General features: G+C 27.7%; 1 protein-coding gene across 2 annotated transcripts in view; it reads left to right on the top strand.

Annotated features, from left to right (window-relative positions):
• Msp300 (Muscle-specific protein 300 kDa) overlaps positions 1-21,875 on the top strand; it is a 764,465-nt gene that overhangs the window by 443,170 nt on the left and 299,420 nt on the right. The gene's annotated exons all lie outside the window — the stretch shown is intronic.

Below are 21,875 nucleotides of genomic sequence, written 5' to 3' on the forward strand. Positions count from 1 at the left end.
TAATTGCTTCGTCAATCTCTTTGTATACACGCTCTACCTCATCATCATCATAGGCACTTGTAGGCATGTAGACATTAAAAATCGTTGTCATTTTACGTTTTGATTTTTTCCTGATTACAATGATTTTAACGTTAAGCTTTTTGAAATACTCTACTCTTATCAGTAAATGTAATGAATCCTACTCCTTGTTTGTTATGAATCCTATTCCTGCCTGCCCTTTATTTGATTCTGAGTTAATTATTCTAAAATCACCTGATCAAAGGTCATTTTCCTCTTCCCACCAAACTTCACTAATTCCCGCTATATCTAAATTTAACCTACCCATTTCCCTCTTTAAATCTTTTAACTTAACAACCTTTTTTAGACTTCTAACATTCCAAGCTCCAAATAGTTGAATGTTATTTTTTTATTTTTTGGTGATCCCTTGCTTAGCAGTCCCCACCTGGAGATGTGAATGGGGTCAAGTTTACCTCCAGAATATTTTACTAAGGAAGATGCCTCCAACTTTGTTACTTGAAAATGCAGAGAGTTTCTTGGAAAAAAAAACAGCTGTAGTTTTTCACTGCTTTCAGCTGTGCAGTACTCAGAAGATTGAGTGATGTTGATATGGCCATTAAAGTCTTCCTGACCTATGCCTATAATAGTTACTGAAAGAGCTGCTACCCTCTTTCATTTTATTATTATTATTAGTCTATAGTGTATAACTAATTATTTATTTATTTAAGTCCCTGGTAATCCAGTATAATAAAAATCTGACATGCGTTACGTATAATAATGTAAAAATTATAAATAATAATATTTCTTAAATTATTACACTATAGTGACTCATTTGTGTTGTCATCAGTTCAAAATTTTATTTGATCTTTCCAGTACTACCATTAACAATATGGAAAGCTTAGACAACATTAGAAAGTTACCTTTTATAAAGGGTTATAGGATGGACAGCCAGTTCCTTCTTAAGTGTGCTAGTACATTGGTACATAATAAGATAAAAGTGTACATTAAATAATTAAGAAGCATCTAACTTGTTCTATCAATTTTTTAGTCACCCAAAATTATGACCAAAGGAGAAAGTAAAATACAATTCAGTATCTGTGCATTTGACTGCAATTGAGTACCTTGTATTATAATATTTAACACAGTTTAGAATCTTTAATAATTATGAAGACTGATCTGTTAAAAGTTGAAGGCAATACAATAGTACTCCAGGCTTTCTTTATACTTGCAATTGAACCTCACCCTGTTCGTGGATTAGTATGTAAATGTATGAACAGTAATTTTCCTGTATATGCATGTAACATACATCATACTTCCCCTACATAGTAAAAGCAGCAGATAAAATTTATTAACTATGCATTGTGAGAGTAGGGCCCATCAATTTATTGCTTTATTCTATTTATCAGAATCTTTCATGAGTGTCATACAAGTTAATTACTTAATATACAACACCAGATAGACACTTACTTTGATCGTAATGATATTCACTTTACAACCAGTACTTGTTATGAATAGAAGTGTCACTTATAGGACTGAATGTTATTTACATTTATTTATATCAATGAATAACAGGAAATTCAACTCAATGTAGAAAGCATTGTAAAATCATTTCAATCATTAATTTATTTATTATGCCTGGATGGTTGTTATTCTTGAGCGTGATTATACCATTTTCAAGAGAGTTTAAAATTTCATGTCAGATCTTCCAACAAAAATTTGATGCTGCAATCACCATAACAGTTAATCATATTCTAAGTTGTGTATGTTATATGGCTGCTTTGCATTGTAGACTTAAACCAACACACGGAATTGTTGATATTTGAGGTGATGATATGGTTAAAAATAGTAAAACTTTTTAAATTTCTGATATCTATCCGAGTCTGAATTTTTGTTTTTATCAACAATCAATTTTGGCAGAAACACTTTACACTTCTTCATTATATATTTTACACTTTAATATGTACTTTACACTACTTCAATTATATGTAACTACTTGTATATATATTTTATATATAAATGTACATTTTTAGGTGTATATTTCTTGTTATCACTCCCCCCTCCCTCTGCATGCACGCATGCGCATGTGAGCATTAGGATATAAACATTTTGATATACACTCTTATGTATGTGTATATGTAATTATAGACACATTTTTAATAATGTTTTCTTTTTTTTAATGCTTCACATTTCTCATATTAATTTTGACATTTTTTTTGGCGATGGATTACAATCATTTCGATTAAATCATTTTTGTTTTGACAAACAAACTGAATAATGTTATGTGATATTTGAAACTTTGATTGTTTTTTATTTTTTGCATCGTTCATTTTTAAAAATTTTTCTGTTTATTGTACTTTTTGGGCATGAATTTTGAACAATAATGACCCACCTAGTTGTTTGTTTCTATAAATAAATAAAAAAAATAATAATTAAAAATGCAGAAACATTGTACAGGTTATTGGCATTTGATAATATTACTCTCTATTTTTCTTTCTCTTAAACGAATAAAACTAGGATGAAAAAATCTTTTCTGTAATGTTTTGTTTTGACACACTTGTGTATAACTTTTTCTTTATTTTTATATTTTTGATAGAGCTTTATTATAGATTTTTTGACGCCGAGTTAAATTTGTGAAATACTCATTTTTCATTTGTAATTATTTAAGTTTTATAACATAAAATAATTAATATGAATAATATTAATTAATAATTTTTCATAAACAGTAATTTTTTATTTTAATTCACTTTACTAATGAGAAACACATTTAACCTGATATTTATTCTGAAATTATGCCCTGATGTTGAAGATGATGGATCTACTGAAAATACGTTAAGGTATTGTTAGAATATAATTTTAGAGATTTTATAAAGATATGTTTTTTAGTTTTTCATTTTAATTAATTAATGCAGTGAAAATAAGTTGCAGGATGCCCTGTAAGAACTATTTTATCAGCAGAACAATTAAATATTATTAAAGAACTGAGATCAGAATATTACAGTCCTTTTTTAATTGCAAGTGCTGTAAACCATCTGTTTTACTTATCACAACTTAATAAATATTAGTCATAATGCCATTAATATTATTCTATATTATATCATCAATCATTATTACCATTATCAAATGACATAATAAATTTTATCAGTACATACATCAAAGTTATTAATCAATCTTAACATTAATAATAACCCAACACAGATTACTCCCACTCATAACTGTCAAAACCTAAAAGCCGATAAAGAATATCAATTTACATAATCATTTAAGAAATGATCTTTTAAATCAAGATCATATTTTAATCTTTGGTCAGTGCAACATCTTTATCTTATAATTATTACCGTCTTCAAAATATTAATGAATGTATATAATATGGCCTATAAGATCTCAACAAATTTCATCAAGTTTTTTACTATCCACTTACTCTTTCAGTATTTTCCAATATTTTCTTTCAATACAGTTTCTTTTTGCTACCACCAAATAATTCAAACTCTTATTCAATCTTTCATCTTGATTCAATAACAATGCTGCATAATAATTTTCTTGTGATGTATTTTTTATTGTTGAATATATTTTATTGATTTTATTTTTGAAAAAAATCTTAAGAATTAAATTAACCTGAAGTGGTAGTTAGGAGTACTACTCGTAAAATATTTTTTTAAATAATACTTATAGCCAGTGTTTGGAATATGATATTACAGATACTCCAGCTATATCATAAAAGATTTACGTCAGATAAATTCAATGCACGAGACAAACCATTCATTGATGTTATTGGTAAACCAAAACATGATTTAACGTAAGTGTAACAAGTTAATTAAAAGATTTTGATTAACTAAAGGATATTCTAGAAATGAATTTAAAAAAAATATTATTATGTATGTACTTATGGCATAATTGTCGAAATATTTTCTCTTCTTATCTTGTTACAAAAAGACTGAGCTAAAAAAAGGTTATATACAGACTCAACCTAAAAGATTAGAGTGAGATTTACTAAAACTGTCTTCACTTATTGTGTAGTATATAGAGTACTGGAAAGATGTACTGTCATGAATTAAAGGCTTCTTTCTCCTTACACAAGAGTTCCTACTTGACTAAGTTAAATTTATAACAGCTCTCTCTACCTTTACAAAGCTAACTTTTAAAATAATATAGTATTTTAATAACAACCAAAATTATTACCGTTAGTTTTGTTCAAAGATAATCTTTTCAATTCTCATCTCTCTTTCTCTCTCTCTCTCTTTCTTTCCTATTCCCGTTCTCTCTTTGCTTTATTGCAGATTGTGTTTATTAATTAAAAATTTGAATATTTTGGAATTGAAAACATAGTTTTATAAGTAATAAAGACAAAATTAATTTTTACATTCAATTTTTAATGAATGATTTGTCACTTTTAAACTGTATAGATAATTATTAAGGAATTTACAAATAAAAACTATATTTTTTAAATCTTAAACTTAAACCACCGAATTGGTCTAGTGGTAAACGTCATTGTAAATCAGCTGATTTTGTAAGTCGAAGTTCTCAGGTTCAAATCGTAATAAAGGTAGTTGCTTTTATTCGGATTTAAATACTAGATCATGGATATTGATGTTCTTTGGTGGTTGGGTTTCAATTAACCACATGTCTCAGGACTGGTTGGTCTGAGTTGGTTCAAGACTACAGATTTACTGTTACATTACGTGACAAGTCGCTAATGACTTTTTGTTGATGTGACTATAAATAAAAGGATTAAAAAAAAAATTTGTAATTTTTTTTAACCATTCAGAAAGTCATTTATTTATTCATACAATGGTAATAACAGATGGATACCGCTTGTGATAAAATCACTATGATGAGATGAAATCAATTTTGATAGCATGTAAAAATATTATGCCTGATTGGACTCAATCTCCAGATGAAAGGTAGTGAAGCTGTTACTCTGTCACAGAATGGTAGGGTGCTGGCTCCGTGGTGAACAGATAGCTTTTGTACCTTTCATAAGATAGATCTCGGGATTAAATCCCAGTCAAGCTTGCCATTTTTCACATGCCACAAGAAATCATCAGCAGTTGTAATTGAGCAAGTTGCCCATAGTTGTTTAGAAAAAGAAAACAAATAAATTTAGAATAAATAACTTAAAATGTGATCTTTTTACGATTCTATTTATACTAGTGTAAAAATATAAATTTGTTTTTTATTTTCTGTAGTCATGAATTTACTCAATTTTATCATATCATAATAAAATATGAATAAGTTTTTCTTTCTGAGAATATACATCTGCAGTGAATTTGTTGCAGTAAACTATATTTAACTGATATCTGTCAGCAGACGATTTATGTCAGATATTATTGCAGATAATATTCCAAACATTTCTAGATATTCATGGTACAAGAATATATTTCATTATCCTTTCATATTTTTAATTTTTTTCCATTATTATAGTTTAATTTGCATCCGCTTACAAAATTACATTTTACAATTATATTACCATTTTTAAAAGCGCTAAATTATAAAGTTAACAAACTAATTTTGTTGTTTTACATAATCTCTCCCTTTCTTATGTATCCCATCTTTCTTATGTATGTGTGGAATGTAAAGCACCTGAGGTACAGAAGGAACCATTCAAAATTACTTTCTCTCTGAATAATAATATTTGCTATGTAGCCATTTCCTGTGGTGATCAGAATGAAGGTGTCGTCATTTGTAGAGCTAAACATTGATTGAATTTCACAGATTTTGGACGTCGATATACAACCCTTACATATCTGTCTCAGTGAAAAAGGCAGTAACAAACCACTTCACACAATATCTTCCCTTGTAAGGTTTGACATGGGATGTATGTTATCTTTAAGTAAGGATACCTATGTCATTTTTGGGTGTGATTTGTGACTCATGTAAGATCACCTACAATCATCGCAGCACTTAACATAACATAAAAATGGTTATTAATTAATTAATAATAATAATGTCATAACTCATTGTCTTACATAATAATAATAATAAAGTCATTAATTTATTAAAATTAAGGCCTTCTGGTTACTTTTTTAATATAATTTTGTGGTGACTCGATATCGAGTGTGAGTCAGAAATTGAATTTAAATTTAATGCTAAATCTAAGATAATATAACACCTAAACTAGTTATCATTAGGATAAAAGAGGAAGTTTTTAATAAAGTAGAAACATTTTTAAATGAAATACTCCTTTTTTAAAAAAAGTATTTAATAATTTTTCCACAAAATTTGACTGTATAAGTGATTTACCTTCAAATAAAGTTGTTCAGAGACTCTCTAAAAACCTACCTTTATCAATTTTTTGTAACATAACTATAAGTGTCTAGTTATGTTGTATTCATCATTTTTTTAACAATTTGATAGAAAAGTGTATTGAATTAGGATTTTTTGGGTGATTTAAAATATCTTCTTATGCAATTTTTATTGCTTTGTAATGTTTTAGTGAATAAAGATGTGATGATTTTATGTAAATAAGAAGGTTGCACTCAATGTCTGTGAATTTGTGACTTATATCTATAAACAGGTGGCAGATATTTATTCTACATTACTGTAGAGGGATTTTAACTAACAATTTAAAGCTGCAACCCATTTGACCAATGTAGGACATTCTACATTCAGAGGAGTTCAGTTTATATATCCAGAGGCATTGTGTTTTATAAATCGTACTTTGTGTATAATGGTTTGTTTTGTTATTCTTAAAGCTAGACTTTTACCAATTTTTTTTTACAGTTCTGAGCTATTCTTTAAGTTTTTTCTGCATATAAATGTAATTAATTATTGTTTTGTTTATTTTTTTTAATACTCTTTTTCATTTTGTGAAGTAATGGGTCAAGGAATTTCTTGAATATCTTTTTTTGTGTGCGCTAGGTATTATATAACTTTAAGTTGCTGTATGTGTACCTCACATGACTTAAGTAGTCTGCGAATCATACCCCTAAAAACATACAGCTTATATGAGATCGAATGGTTAAGAACCGTAGATTGAAAATGTATGTCGTTTTTGGTTTTTTGTACATTTTGAAATTGTATCAAATTCAACATATTTTTGACCGGATTTGAAATATATGTTTGCCTAACTTAAAAAAAATCACCAGTAGCAACATCAGCTGACAGCAGGATGAGAATAGTGGAATCAACCTTGGAGGATGACAATAATTTGAAAATATGGCATAAATTTGAAAAAAAAAATTAATAAAATTATTGGTTTAGTTTATTTTTTAAAAGTTTAAAATTCTAAATAATTTTCATCTTCAATCATTGTGTACGAAAAAAAAAGTTAAAGCAAGAATATACAATTAAAAAAATAATAACTAGTTTGTTATAATGAGAAAGCAATCCTACCAAAAGATGAAACAAACCAAGATAAGCATTCATCAGAGTCCATCAATTAAATGACACATTAAGAAAAAATATGTTTCTTACTTCAGTTATTAAGACATAAAAATAAAATTAAACAAATAAATATAAAAAATAAACAAACAACAAATCAAGGTGGTAGTGTGACTACTTGAATTAAGGAGAAAAAATAATAAAATAAAGAAAATAGATAAAAGAGTGAAGTGAAGGAGATGCTACACTTACATCTCAAGGGAATTTAGCAATAGAAAATCTTATATGTGTGATTTTTAGATTTTCAAAAACCTTTTGTAAAAGTGCCCTGTAAAAAAAATGTAATTTTTAAAATATATATTTGAGTTTTTACTGTTTCAACCTACCAAATTAATTTTTTTTTTTATAATAATTTTCAAAATAAAATACAAAACTAAATAAGATTTTAGCTAAATAAAAAAAATAATAAATCATTAACACATTGTCATTTTTGGCCAAAATGTTTAACATACTTATATATCATTATGATAATGTTAAGATAATAATAATAATTCTTTAAAATAATAAATAATAATAATTCTTTAAAATGTTTAAATTATTATCAATGGTTAGAACTTCCTTTATGATGAGAAAACATACATCTATAATTAACTGTGATTGTATTTTATTCTTTTAATAGGATAAAAAATTATTAATTACCCATTAATAATGGTTCAAATTCTTATCTTATCAGTGCAGTTATATTTATCAGAATTTTTATTATTTGTAGCATACATTTCATAATAATTATGCAGTATACTTTTAATTTATATCACTAATACAAAAGATAAGGTCTCAGTAATAACTAATTCAATATTTCACATTAGTATAACCGCTTGTTATTTATTTATTTCTGTATTCACATGCATGAGTTTGTCTGAAGATAACATTAAAAACTGAACAACTTATAACATTATAAAAAAAGAAATGAGATTTTTCCTTACATTTTGAAAAGAAATATGTTTACTAGGAAATAATATTTTCCCTTATATAAGAATATTATTCTGAAACATAATGTCTAATCCTCATTTTGAAAGCCAGTCAAAATATCATTATATTCATCCATAAAAATTATACTGAACTTTCACCTATACTGCATAAGGACTGGAACAACATTACTACAGAAAATGCAATTATGAATAGTTCCTCCTGTGGTTTTGTTTTACATGTGTCACAGTCAAAAAAAGAGGAAGGTTACGTAATGAAAAGTAACAAATTAATTTATCCATTATGCTGTAAAATAATACATTTTATATAAGCCCTGATCTCCCTAGACAAATATTGGAATTTTAAGTGTAATTAACATGCAATTTTAAGTGCCAAAACTTGCCTTTTAAATTTATATTAATAAAAGTTTAAAAAATGTAAAAATGCCAAATAATTTTTATGCTGCGATAAGTCATAAACTAGCTTGCATTTTGAATTATTGTGAACAGTTGTAATAAATTGAGTTTTTGCCCTTTTGAAACATCACAGAGATAATAAAATAAATTTAAACAATAAATAAATCCATAGTTAGAATAAATGGATAATATAAATTAATAAATAATAAAGATCTGTACAAGAAAACTGAAAAAAAGTCAACGTTCAAGATATATTAGGGAAGAATTTAGTGATTTTGAAAAAATTGGACAAAAAACTGTTTTAAAGAAATTAAGCGAGGCATAGAAAAGGAAAATATCAAAACTGAAGATGTAAAAAAAGTGATTATAGAGATATGATAAAAGGATAGAGGATCTTCAGGTAGATGGGAAACATCAAATCCAATTTTAAAATGGAGTGAAGAAAAAAAAGCATGGTGCACTTAGATTTAGAAAATATTGGGAAGAAAGGAAAAAAAAAACATCAGAAGAAGAAATTGTCACTGCAAGCTTATACGTGGTCCTATGCGACTAGAACAAATTTAAAAAAAAAACCTGTTGTGGACAACACATGACTTCCTCGTAAACCTATTAAATTACATTTACAAATTTTCTTAAAATGAAAAGTACATAAAATTTTATTTCATTAAAAACTTATGATATTTTTTCATATATAGATTTTTATTGAATTATTTATTCATTGTAAAAAAAATTTACAATGAGAGGTTAATAATTATGAATAAATCAATATATTTTAATTTAAAAAAAAAAAGTTAAAAGCAAGAAGGAGATGAAGTCTGATTCGAACCGATGTGCCTTCCCCTAAGATCCAAATATTTCATTAATTAAAGTTTTATTTGGTTATAACTATGGAACCAATGAAAATACATTATGAATACACTTATGATATATCGTTGAAAAGCTGTCAATAAGGGCTTATTACTGCAGCTAAAAAAAAGTCCAAAATACAAATTCTTTTGGATTTTGGACTTTTTTAATACTCTTGGTGCAGTCGATTGCAATCAAAAGAGGAGGTGCACAACTAGATTTTACAACAGTCCTAAATCCAAAATGTCAACATTCTATGGCTAACCGTTTTTGAGTTATGTGAGATACATACATACAGACATCATACCGAAACTAGTCAAAATGGATTCAGGAATGGTGAAAATGGATATTTCTGTTGAAATCAGAAAGCCAAATTAAATAAACCCAAATTTTTAAAATGCTCTATAAACAAAATAAACTTTTTTTTTAAACTTTGATTTTTAAGTCAAAAAATAAAAATAAACTACGTACCTTTAACGTGGAACTAGCTTAAACATACTGAAATGTAAAGCATTAAAATTGTTTTATTTCATAGTCTTAAGAGTAGTTTTTTTTAAATTTGGAAAGCTTACAAAAATTTTGCTTGCTAAAAATACAAAGGAGAGAAACCCACATACTGATATAAATAAGAAAAGGAATAAAAAAAAAACTATGTAGACTGCCGAGTTAAAAAAACTAACGAAATGTTGGAATGTGTAATTTTTTTTACCTAAGCATTTCCGACTAATTTTCTTGAATTATTTTATGGAAATGCTTTAAGTTACATAAAATTGTATCATTATACTACAATAAACCAATACCGGACAGCGAATACAAAATAAAAATTTACTGTCAAATTCATCATACCCATGTAGGCAGTGTGATTTTGCATTTATAAAATCTTAGTACTTTGTGTACAAAATAAAAAAGAATCATTGAAAAGTTTGGTGGAGATTATGACTTGAAAAAATATATATGTTCAAATCGAGTAGAGAAATCTGTTCCATATTTCATTGAAATCATTTAAAAATATAAAATATTATTTATACACATTATGAAACTACACACTGTTCTGTCATATTGCATTTTCCTTGATGTGCTATATAAATGAATTTGTTAATATCAACTGAAGGTTTAGATGTCTCAAATGCAATTATGATCAATTTGAAAATTATGAAATTAATAATTTTGTATGATAACAAGCAATAAGAATATAGAATGATTTTTTTTTTTTTAAAGAAAAGTATTATTTTTAAAGAATTTAATGTTCATTATAAGAATAATCAATTAATAAAAGGGTGGCATTAAATTTTCCAGAAAGTTGGTTTTGGAAGTGTTCAAATATAGTTTTTGAACTTGTTAAATAAATAAGGATTTGCATAGAACTTATTTTATAACCATACTGGGAATTCCTTTGCTGGGACAATAGCTGGATACCTGGGACAATAGTCTGGTGAATAATAATTCTGCTTCCTGGAGATTTATCTACCACATTACATTCTCCGATAATTTATCTATTCAATTCAGAACTTTTTAAATAAATAAATTGTGATAATAATTTATAATTTTAAAGATGTGGTAATTAAATTATAGGTATTAAGTTAAAAATCAGTAAATGTAATAAAAACTTATTTTTTTTTAAAACTACTTTTGTAATATTTATTGTTAAATTAACTAGGATAAAATGTTTAATAAATATTTTAAATTGCACTTTATTACAAATGTGTATAGCTCAAAATGGGCTGTTGTTTATATATAAAGTTAAAAAACATGTAATGAATTGAATATTAAATAGTTAAATATTTATTTAGTTTATTATTTCATTAATTGCTAAATGATAAATCTAACATTTATCTCAAGGTTAGATGTATAAATGTGCAATATAATTTGTTATGCTTATAATAAAAATAATAATGAAATGATTACATATCATCATTAGTTATTTCCGCTCTTTGCTTATATGATAAATAGAAACATAATAAATTAATTAGAATGTAAATATAAAGTTTACTCATATATTTATTATAAAAAATGCAATAGTAAATGTAAAAAAATAATGCATATAAAAATATTAATTACATTCAATTAATATATATGAGGTCTGTAAATAAAGCAATGAGAGCGGTTAGAAAAACTTTTTATTTACAATCCGGTTATACATGAACTCTTATCACCTTCAAAATGGTTCCCTTGGGAAGCCACGCAATGCTTCAAACAGTTTTCCTGCTCTTCAAAGCAGTGTTGAAATTCAGAAAAAAAGATGGTTGGTTAGATTTTTTTTTTGTTTTCTACTGTTCCAAAATGGTGTCCTTTCCAAAAATCGGTAACATTTAAAAGTCGCAGGGACTAAAGTCAGGTGAATAAGGTGGTTGAGGAACTACAGGAATGATTTTCGTTTCCAAAAACTCATTAATCGAGAGTGCAGTGTGACAAGGTGCATTGTTATGATGCAGCATCCAGTTGTCTTTGATGGTTGGTCTCACGCGGACAACTTTTTTCTGTATTCTTTCAAGAATTTCTCGGTGAACATATTGATTTACAGTCTGTCCTATAGGCAAAAACTCCTTATGGACAATGCCATGACTATTGAGGATACAAATTAGCATAGTTTTGATTCTTGATTTGCTCATTTTTGCTTTTCTGGGACGTGGTGAGTTTGAAGTGTGTTACTTCTTGCTCTGGCGTTTTGTTTTTGGGTCGTACTCAGATATCTAAGATTCATCACCAGTAATAACATTTTTTAGAAAATCTGCATCAGTTTCAATTCGCCCTACAAGATCACAGCACACTTCCACCCTGTTTTTTTTCTGTTGTGAGGTTTTTCGGGACCAATTTTGCACAAACTTTTTTCATGTCCAATTCGTTATCAAAATTTGATGGACTGTGGTACGGTTCAGATTTAGTTGTTCTGCAATCATTCTGACAGTTAATCGCCGGTCGTACTGTATCATGTCTCTGAATCACTCAACATTGTCGTCATGTTTTGACGTTAACGGTCTTCCAGAGCGTGGATCGTTCGCAACAGATTCCTGGCCACCTGAAAATGCTTTGAACCACCTAAAAACTTGGGCTCATGACAGAGCATCATCTCCATATATCCTTTTCAATTTTTAAAAAGTTTCAGTAGCATTCTCACCTTGTTTCAACACAAAACTTGATTGCACAACGTTGCTCATAATTAGTATCACTCATTTTTGTAACGCTCAACAAAAACTAGTTTCATGAAAAGTTTGTTTACATCTCACATGGTAATAATAGACCAAACATATTAATTCCTAATATAAATCAGCTGTTCATATAACCACATGTTTACTTGTAATTTTACAGTGTTGTCACTTTGGGTGCCAAAAAAAATCTCATTACTTTATTTACAGACTTCGTATTCGTATATATGTATTTTAAAAATAATATCTACTCTCCTTTATTGATTACCAATATTAATAAATTAATCACCTGATAGAGTAAAAAGTAGAATTTATTATTAAAGAGATACTTTTAATTCTTAGCCCACTTTGCCTTAATTCTGAATAATTATAAGTTATTATAATTGCTCATTAGTTTGAATTGCTCTTTAAAATTTAATTCAGACTAAGTTTTTGTAATATCTAACATTAAAAAAAAAAAATGATTTAACTGGATCTTAGAATGATAAAGATAAGCTGTAATAAGATGACTGATATGAACATCAATCTGTTGATATAAAATGAAAAAAAAAACAGCTTAGTTATAAATAATATCTGAGCAGAAATTAGATAAGACGTGAATATGAAATATTGATTATGAATAATAAGTAATCAACAGCAAAATAACTAGAGAAATTGATGAAATGGAGAGAAAAGATAAGACGTAATATCTGCAATTTTGTTTGAACTGATCTAAGAAACAAGAAACTGAAATGCAATTTGCAGCAAATGTAATATCAAAGATTTATTACAATAATATACTTATGGCAGCAAATAAATGATATAATTATACAGAAACATCAGGAATAATCAGTCAATAGGAATAATAATGATCAAGAACAAAACAGTACTGTAATTATTCATTTACTAATTTTACTAATCACCAGGATTTATTAACCTTTCAACTTCCCTTGATACTGGTGTCATTTTTAAATTCTATAGCAGTTAATTTAGAGTTCTTTTCAATCTGTCTTCTCTTTCATGCTATTCTCTAACTTGCATCACCATCACATCATCACCACAAGTAGTTCACATTTTTATTCATAATTTGTATTTTATTTTTACTAGTTACCCATTCTGTTCTTTCATACTTTTATATATATAAAACAGAAAAAAGTATTTTTTCTATATACTTTGTGTGTATATATATATATATATATATATATATATATATATATATATATACACAAAGAGTGATTTACCATGTTATGCAGAAAATGGAAAAACGCGCTTTTTTACGTTTGACTTGTAATTGCCAATTGCCAATAATCAAATAAAACTCTTTAAACTTGTAAGAAATTTAATTTTAAACAAAATAGTATAAATATAGTAAACAGAAAGTGAATAACAATGAAATAAAATGGACCTTTATTTAGAGCAGTACAAAGCTAAATTCAACAGGAAAATGATTTTTAATGTAAAAAATTAATAAAATTTACATTACTTCAATGCACTGTACTGCACGTTTGTGGATTGCTTGTTTTGCTGTTTTTAGTTCACCGGGGTTGTTTTTTAACAGGGCAAAATACCAGTGTCAGTATCAGTACAGTAGAAAATACCATCAAAATAAACAGTGTCTGGTATCTTTAAGATAGTTTCTATTTTTTATATATATTTTCTTAACACATTTATAACGTCATCCCACATATAAGAAAAAAAAAACAACACAGAATTACTTGAATTTCATGGAATAAAATTATCGTCTTCTTTTTATCATGATGTCAAGCATGTTACATTATGCATCCTGAGCTTCTAATGATACTTGTGATACTGTCAGATATTGCATTGACTTTTTTTAATATGCATTATTCATATTTGTTAATTTATGTGTGTGTTTATGCTTTTTTCTGCATTCCTTTATTTTTTTACAAAGTACAATAGTGTATTAAATCTCATTATCATATCTATTCTCCTTAATTTATTTACTCAAGTGCAATCAGGTGTAGATTTAAAAAAATATTCTTTTCTGATGAGCAATTATTACTGCTTACTGAATGAGTTAAATTCTGTGTACAATACCCTGTTTTCTTTTAGAAAGAGGTACCTTAAAGTGGTGATTTTCATTATCTACATCACCCTTTCTTATGTCTGTAAAATATGTAAACCACCCGAGGTAGCCAGTAGTCGGAGATTTTTCTCTGAGAATGACATTCATTAAACAGCTGATCCCTGTGATCAACGTTATGAAGACTCACTAATAGGGCAGAATATCACTTGAATTTTGGTGGGCTTGACTTGATTATATGCGAAATATATTTGACTCTGTAAAGAAGTCATTTCAATCCTCACTTTTCCTAGTAAGCCTGACATGGGCTGCTTGCTATTTTTAAGGATACATGTTTGAGTCACTTGTAGTAATTCATATCTGTTCGTGTAGAACTGTTATAGTTATGAGCTTTATAAACAAAATCATCGTTGCCCATATTTCACTCCAAAAAGACAACTGAAAATAGAACAGCAGGAATTCATATCAGATATCTTTTAACTTCACTGAATTATGATGAACAATTTTGTTCAGTCTGATCACAGGTATTTTACTTTTACTACCTCTAGAAAAATTATATAATTCAGATTTAATTAGTAATATGTTTTATTTGATTAGTATCTCAGCCACTAGTTTTTTTTTTTATCAAACGTAAACCTTGGACAGTCCTACATACAAGGTTGCCATCAACTAAGCTCCGTTTGTCTAGAAAGTGCCAACATGGCACTATGTGATCAGGATGGTCTCTAAATTCCTAATTCCCATGGGATCTATCCAAAGAGGAAAGTATTAATGAAGTCAAAACAGGGAGGATTGAGAAAGGAGATGATTACCCATAAAGGGTATCTTTAATCAAGGTAGATCATTTACTGTCTTATCCAGGAATTGTTTGTGTTATTAAAATTAATTAATCTTATTAAAGTCTCTCACTTACTGTAATTACCTAGTAGTGCAGTCTTCATTAAAGTGCTCTTCAGGAAATTAAATGTGCTGATCTGTCAGTTATTTTATTCTAAAACACAATTTTCAGATCTAGTAGATAAAGGGCCCTGGGGTAAGATATTTTAAATAATATACAAAAAATGCTTTTAATAAAAAAAAAAGTGAAGGAATATAATCAGATATGTAATTATATGCCAATAAATTTTTATTACTTATTTATAAAAATGTTCATAACGTGCATATAAAATATGATAAGTGACGGAAGGGCTTGTAGTGATAGCAATTCTGATAATTGTTATTACTTTTATGGCAATGATGTTCAGAATTATGAGAATAATAATCACTCCAGGAAAGAAGATCTTATATTCTTGATAATGACGATGATGATGAAAATGATAATGACTGCATCACGAGTAAAAAAAAAAACTTGTTTTATTTATCTCCTCCCACAATTTTAAATCATTCATATATGTGTGTATGTGTATTGTGTATTTATAAGTATTTTAATTTAGGTTGAGGTAGGTGTAGCTGTCTACCTTTGTGCTATTAGTTGTACTAATACACGAGATGAAAACCTGTATTATTCTTTATAAAAAAATAGACCTTCAAGCAACAATCTACTACAGTGCAATTGTTGTTAAAAACAATATGATACTATTCATCAAGTTCATTTGTTTTTAAACTTATGTTGATGAACTTAGCGTTCTTTTTCCTTACTCAATAGCTATTCAAATGCATCTCTTATATGTATTTTTAAATTAATTTTTTCTTCATCTAGTTTCTGTTTTCTTCCTTGTTTATAAAAACTATTTAAATAACATTTTATTATACCACTATACTATAAACCTCACACTATCAAATATTTGCTTTTTATTTTAATAACTCTTACCCAACTGTTGCATATATACTCAACTCACCCAATATATATTATTCACTTTCTAGTGCACGCTTTTAATGATAGTGTCAACAGCTAACGCTAGCATTGAGTTCTAACAACTAATTATTATTCTATAATGCTACAGATCCCAGGTTACAAAAATATATTATCTTCAATAGGATTTCAATTTTGCTACCAAAGTTACCCTACCGAAATCTGAAGATTAGAGAAGACTTTATTATAAGAAATTTGTTACCTACATTGCATACATAAATAATCCAAATCATTATTTTTTTAAATCAACTCCCACCTCTAATTGAGATATGTGTTTACATGTTTGTTTGTTCTTTTGCTCTATTACCCTTCAGTTTAAAATTTTTCAAAAAGTTTTTACTTCATATATAGAGCTATCAACAAATGCCCACAACTTTTTTAAATTATAGATCCCCAGACCTAAAATGTAGAAAAGGTTTTTGAAAATGTTCTTTTTCTAATTTCAGCCTCTATCAAAGGGTAAATGTTACATTTAGAGAAAACCTTTAGAGGAATGTATACGTATATGAACGTTTTTAGAAAAGCATTTCTTTAAATTTATAACCCACCTCTAAAAAATATATTTTTTATATTGTGTACACAATATAAAAAATATTGTAACACAATATATATATTGTGTTTTATTATATTGTGAAAACCTGTATTATTCTTAAATATTGCTTTATATGTGTTTTATAATATTGTGTTTATAATATTCTGTGTAATTAAAAATTTTAATTTTTATTATAAAAAATTTTTTTTTGTATTTTCTTCATTACTTAAAGGGCAATTAAAGCTAGTAGCTTTGGCATCTATATTATATTCTGACCCAAAATGAGAAGCAATTTTTTCATTACTTTTGTAAAAGTTATTCTTTGTTTTCAATATTTTTAACAATTCTCTTTTGTTTTTTGCTCGGTATCACTTCTGTATAGATAAATTATACCTACATTTTTTCCTCTCATTAAGGAAGCTTAGGGGCCTCCTAATCAAACATTTTTTTATTCAAAAAGTGGAAATTTTGATGCTTAAATCTAATTTTGGTAATCATGACTTGACCAGGATTGCTGGGAAAGCCATGCAATAGCTTGCCAGCTTTTTCCAAGATGTCAATTACAAAAGATCTTCATTACAAAAAATCCTCCTTAAAATCCTTATAAATTAGGAAATTAAAATACGTTTACTAGGATTTGCTTTCAAAGAATTTTAAAAAATGCATTTTTATTAAAATTCAGTAAAGATCTACAATCCAAAGTGTTAAACAGGTCACAGAAAAATTATTGAAATAAAATAATATATATTCTAAATATATTGAACATTATGATTATAGTTCATTTTTTTATGGGAGCTTTCCTATACATATAACGTATATTAGGAGCTTTTATCATATTCCTTTATATGTGAAGTGTTGTTACAAAAGACATTTTCTTTGATGATATCTTTTAAATAGAGAGTGATTGTTTACAAATAATTCTTTGAGTGCAAATTAAACAAATATCTTTTAAGTACAGAGATGCCACAGTTACTTAAAAACTAATATATATTTCGTCTATATTAGGTAATGTTATTGTAGGTAATATGATATTAAATTATCTGCTGGGAAGGTGAGGAGTTTTTAATTATACTATTTACAGAATAAAATATACTTTTGCGTAGTATACGTACATTTGGATTTTTTTTATGTACAAATGAGACAGATATTTTAAAACAATAATTATCTGCTTTCTATAAGTAACAGTGCAGTTTTATTCATTGTTTCAACACAGTAGAAAAAAGCTTTTATTCTACTTGCTTCTAAACAGATGCCATCAGCTACAATATTACCGATTACTATATTGACAAAGTATTTGAATAAAGAATTCCAAAACTGTCAAAAATATTTACTGCATATAGATTAGATAGAAACCCAATTTATTTTGTATTGTATCTAAAAAGTTTATGATTTCTCTCTCTCTCTCTCTCTCTTTGACTATGCTTATTGGTGTATGTTTCCGGGTCAATAGTTTGTAGTTCACTTAGATACTTCAACACATCACACAGTTATAGAAATGTGAGGATATTCCTTTAGCAAAATTTAACCTGTAGGTGAATTTAGTTTCTGAATGAAAACAATCTTGCTGGCCACTGAAATGTTATGAGCAATTATATTTCTATTCAGTATTAGTAAAAAAAATTCAGTTATTTCCTAAGAAATTTTGGATGGGTAACACCTACACTGAAAAGGGCCTTAAAACTACTCTTTGAATGGGTTTATTATCTGTTTATCCGATGGTTCCTTTGTGGGTAAATTATCATTCCTTATCAATCAAAACTTTTAATTTTCATTAAAAGTTCATATTAAATTTTGATTAAAAGATTCCCATATGTCAGTACTGGGATATGGGAATCTACTTAATTGGTCCATTCTTAGAGAGATCTGATGGAAGTGAATAGCCTGATTCTGTTAAAAAAATTGTAACTTTCATCTTTCTACATTAGTGAAAATTAATGTAGAAAGATGTATTATGTTATTTAATCCATTTTACACAATAATTTATTTAAAAAAAAATGTAATTATGTAGTTAAAAATTATCAACCCTTTTTTGATGTCATAGAATCATTCAAAATTAAGTCACCAAGTTACTATACTGTAAGTACAGTATGAAAGAAAAGACAATTTGCTTTGGAAGCAGATACCACTTTCACCCTTTTAAAATTTCTTGTGAAAAATACACACATGCTTGCACTGGCACACAAAAACACATATTTTGAACTCATGAAAACCCATAGATGTGGTTATACCATTGTTTCATTTTATTGAAAAGAAAACTTTCATGTAGCATTTATTCCTCTGAAGAGGTACAAAGGAGAAATTCATAACTAACACTTTATTGAAGCTACCGTGATTATTTATTACATTATTTCTCAAATTATTTTCCATCTTTGTTGATACATTATTTCTGTTGGCGACCTGGGATGCTTAAGTATACTTATTTACAGTCATGTCTGGGATCTATTACTTCAAAAGAGTTTTGAATAGCATCTTTCAAGGAATTGTTTATGGTTTTGTAGCATAAACTTTATTTTTAACAATTCCCCAAAAGAAAAATTCATGGGAGTAAGGTCTAGAGATCTAGTTGGCATTTCTATTGTTCCTTGCACCTAGTAATTTTCCCACCAAATAACTCATCAACATAGTTTCACGCAGCTGTTGCATAATGGGGATGGAGTTTCACCATGTTGAAAGTAAAGTTAGTTAAAGTTGTCGTAGTTCATTTGTACCCCAGAACGGCATAGGTTGCCAACATTTCCAGGTTCTCCTCTCCAGTTATTATTCTGTCAAAAAACCACGGCCCAATTACTCCATGGCATGAGTACAACCCCAAATGGTAACATAAAGTTGATTTAGCTGCCTATCAAAAACAATTCTATCATTCTCTGAATACCAATAGGTACAGTTGTGTCTGTTGTCATGGCTTGTTAGTTTGAAAGTTGCCTCATTACTTCAAATTATCTTAGAAAACAACTCATTATCACCTTTTATTACTTCATTTAATATTGTCTTGTAAAATTGAAGCCTATGATCAGGATCGTCTTCCAATAGACTATGTATGAGATGAGGTATGCTATGTTTGAATTTAGTTTTATGTAAAATTTTTTGAACAGAAGTTGTAGAAATATCCTGTTCATTATATAGCCTACGAGTAGACTTTTTAGCTGGATAACTGCTTGTAAAACTTTAAGCTTAGTTTCATCACTTAATGATGGCCTACCTGACCTCGGGCAGTCTGCTGCAGATGAATTTCTCTCAAAACATTTTTGTAAATTGTAGATAACCTTCCATGTTGGAACAATGTTGAAATGATTATTCCATTCATTTATTATTAAATTATAACCACCTTTGTACCAGGTTTTTAAACCTTTCTTCAGTAGTAAACATCTTCACAAGTTAGAATCAAAAATGTCCAATGAACATAATAACAGCTGTATACAACAGATGTTTGATTGAATGGTAAATAGAGTAATGTCACTTTAGTGTTCATCACTTACTTTTTATTTATACATTCATCTCACATATTCATACTGTAATTTTATTAATTTCATCTTCCTCAATAAATATATGTTTAAATACATATCTGAGATCATAAAATAAATAGTTGGACATCATGACAAAATTAATAACACTTTAAAACTATTAAACACTGAATGACTCGTTTTAAAATTAATAAAATTTCTTCTCACAAAAATCATTTGGAACTACCTTGACTAGATGACTTCATCCTCTTTACAAGGTGGGGTGCAAGTAATAACAGTGCAACCAGATATTCCACAAAAGAAGATGCTGATAATTAATTCAAAACGCTTTTGGAGAAAAGTTTAAAATAAGTAAAAAAACAATTATAGAAAATGAATCACTTAATACTTCTTTATTATCGAATAAAATAAATGGCTGGTCAGCCAGAAATTACTTCATTTATCTTAATAAATTAAATTTATTAATAAGTTGGTGACATATTATATATGACTAAACCATGAATTAAAAATATTTGTAACCTGAGATCTTAACTAATATAAATACTTTAATGGTCATATGTATATATATATATATATAAATATAAATGTATAACTATTAAAATTTATAATTAATAATATTAGACTGAATGATGGATTTGAATTCTAGACTGTGGATTGGTGGTTTTTTTTAATAACTTCTGGGACCACCATTAGATATTGCTTCAAAGGATGATATGAATGATAATTTTTTTAGCGTGTGAAAATGCCATGTCTGACTGGGATTTGAACCCGGCACCTCCAGATGAAAGGCCAAGACGCTACCACTCATGCCACAGGGGCCAGCAATTTTGGTGGTTCATTGGTGGTTAGTTTCAAAACTACACATCTCAGGAGTGGTCGACTTGAGTTTTTTTCCAAACTACACGTTTTCTGGTACATTTACACTTAAAATGCACAATATCTGTAGCTACGTCAGGCCTGGCAAGCTGGTAGCAGTAATTACATTTGCTTCTTATACACACATACACCCAGACCTGGCAGAAAACTGGTTGGAGAAATATATAATTAATAAATTAAAATAATAATATAATTTAGTGATAATATATATAATATTGTAATAGTAGATTATCAATATACCTAATTATCTGTCTCATAAATGTTACTTATTAAAATAGGCAGCAAATCCTAAAACACATTTTCTTAAAATACTGCCCCAGAACATTAGTGTTGGTATAAAATATCCTTACCATATAAATTATAATAATACTAAATGAATTTGTCTTTATAACTGTGTTATTGTATTCATAGAAAAATAAAAATATAGTTAGAATAACAGGTGTATT

This window comes from Lycorma delicatula, chromosome 6, assembly GCF_047948215.1.
Source record: "Lycorma delicatula isolate Av1 chromosome 6, ASM4794821v1, whole genome shotgun sequence".
In the NCBI taxonomy this organism is placed as follows: domain Eukaryota; kingdom Metazoa; phylum Arthropoda; class Insecta; order Hemiptera; family Fulgoridae; genus Lycorma; species Lycorma delicatula.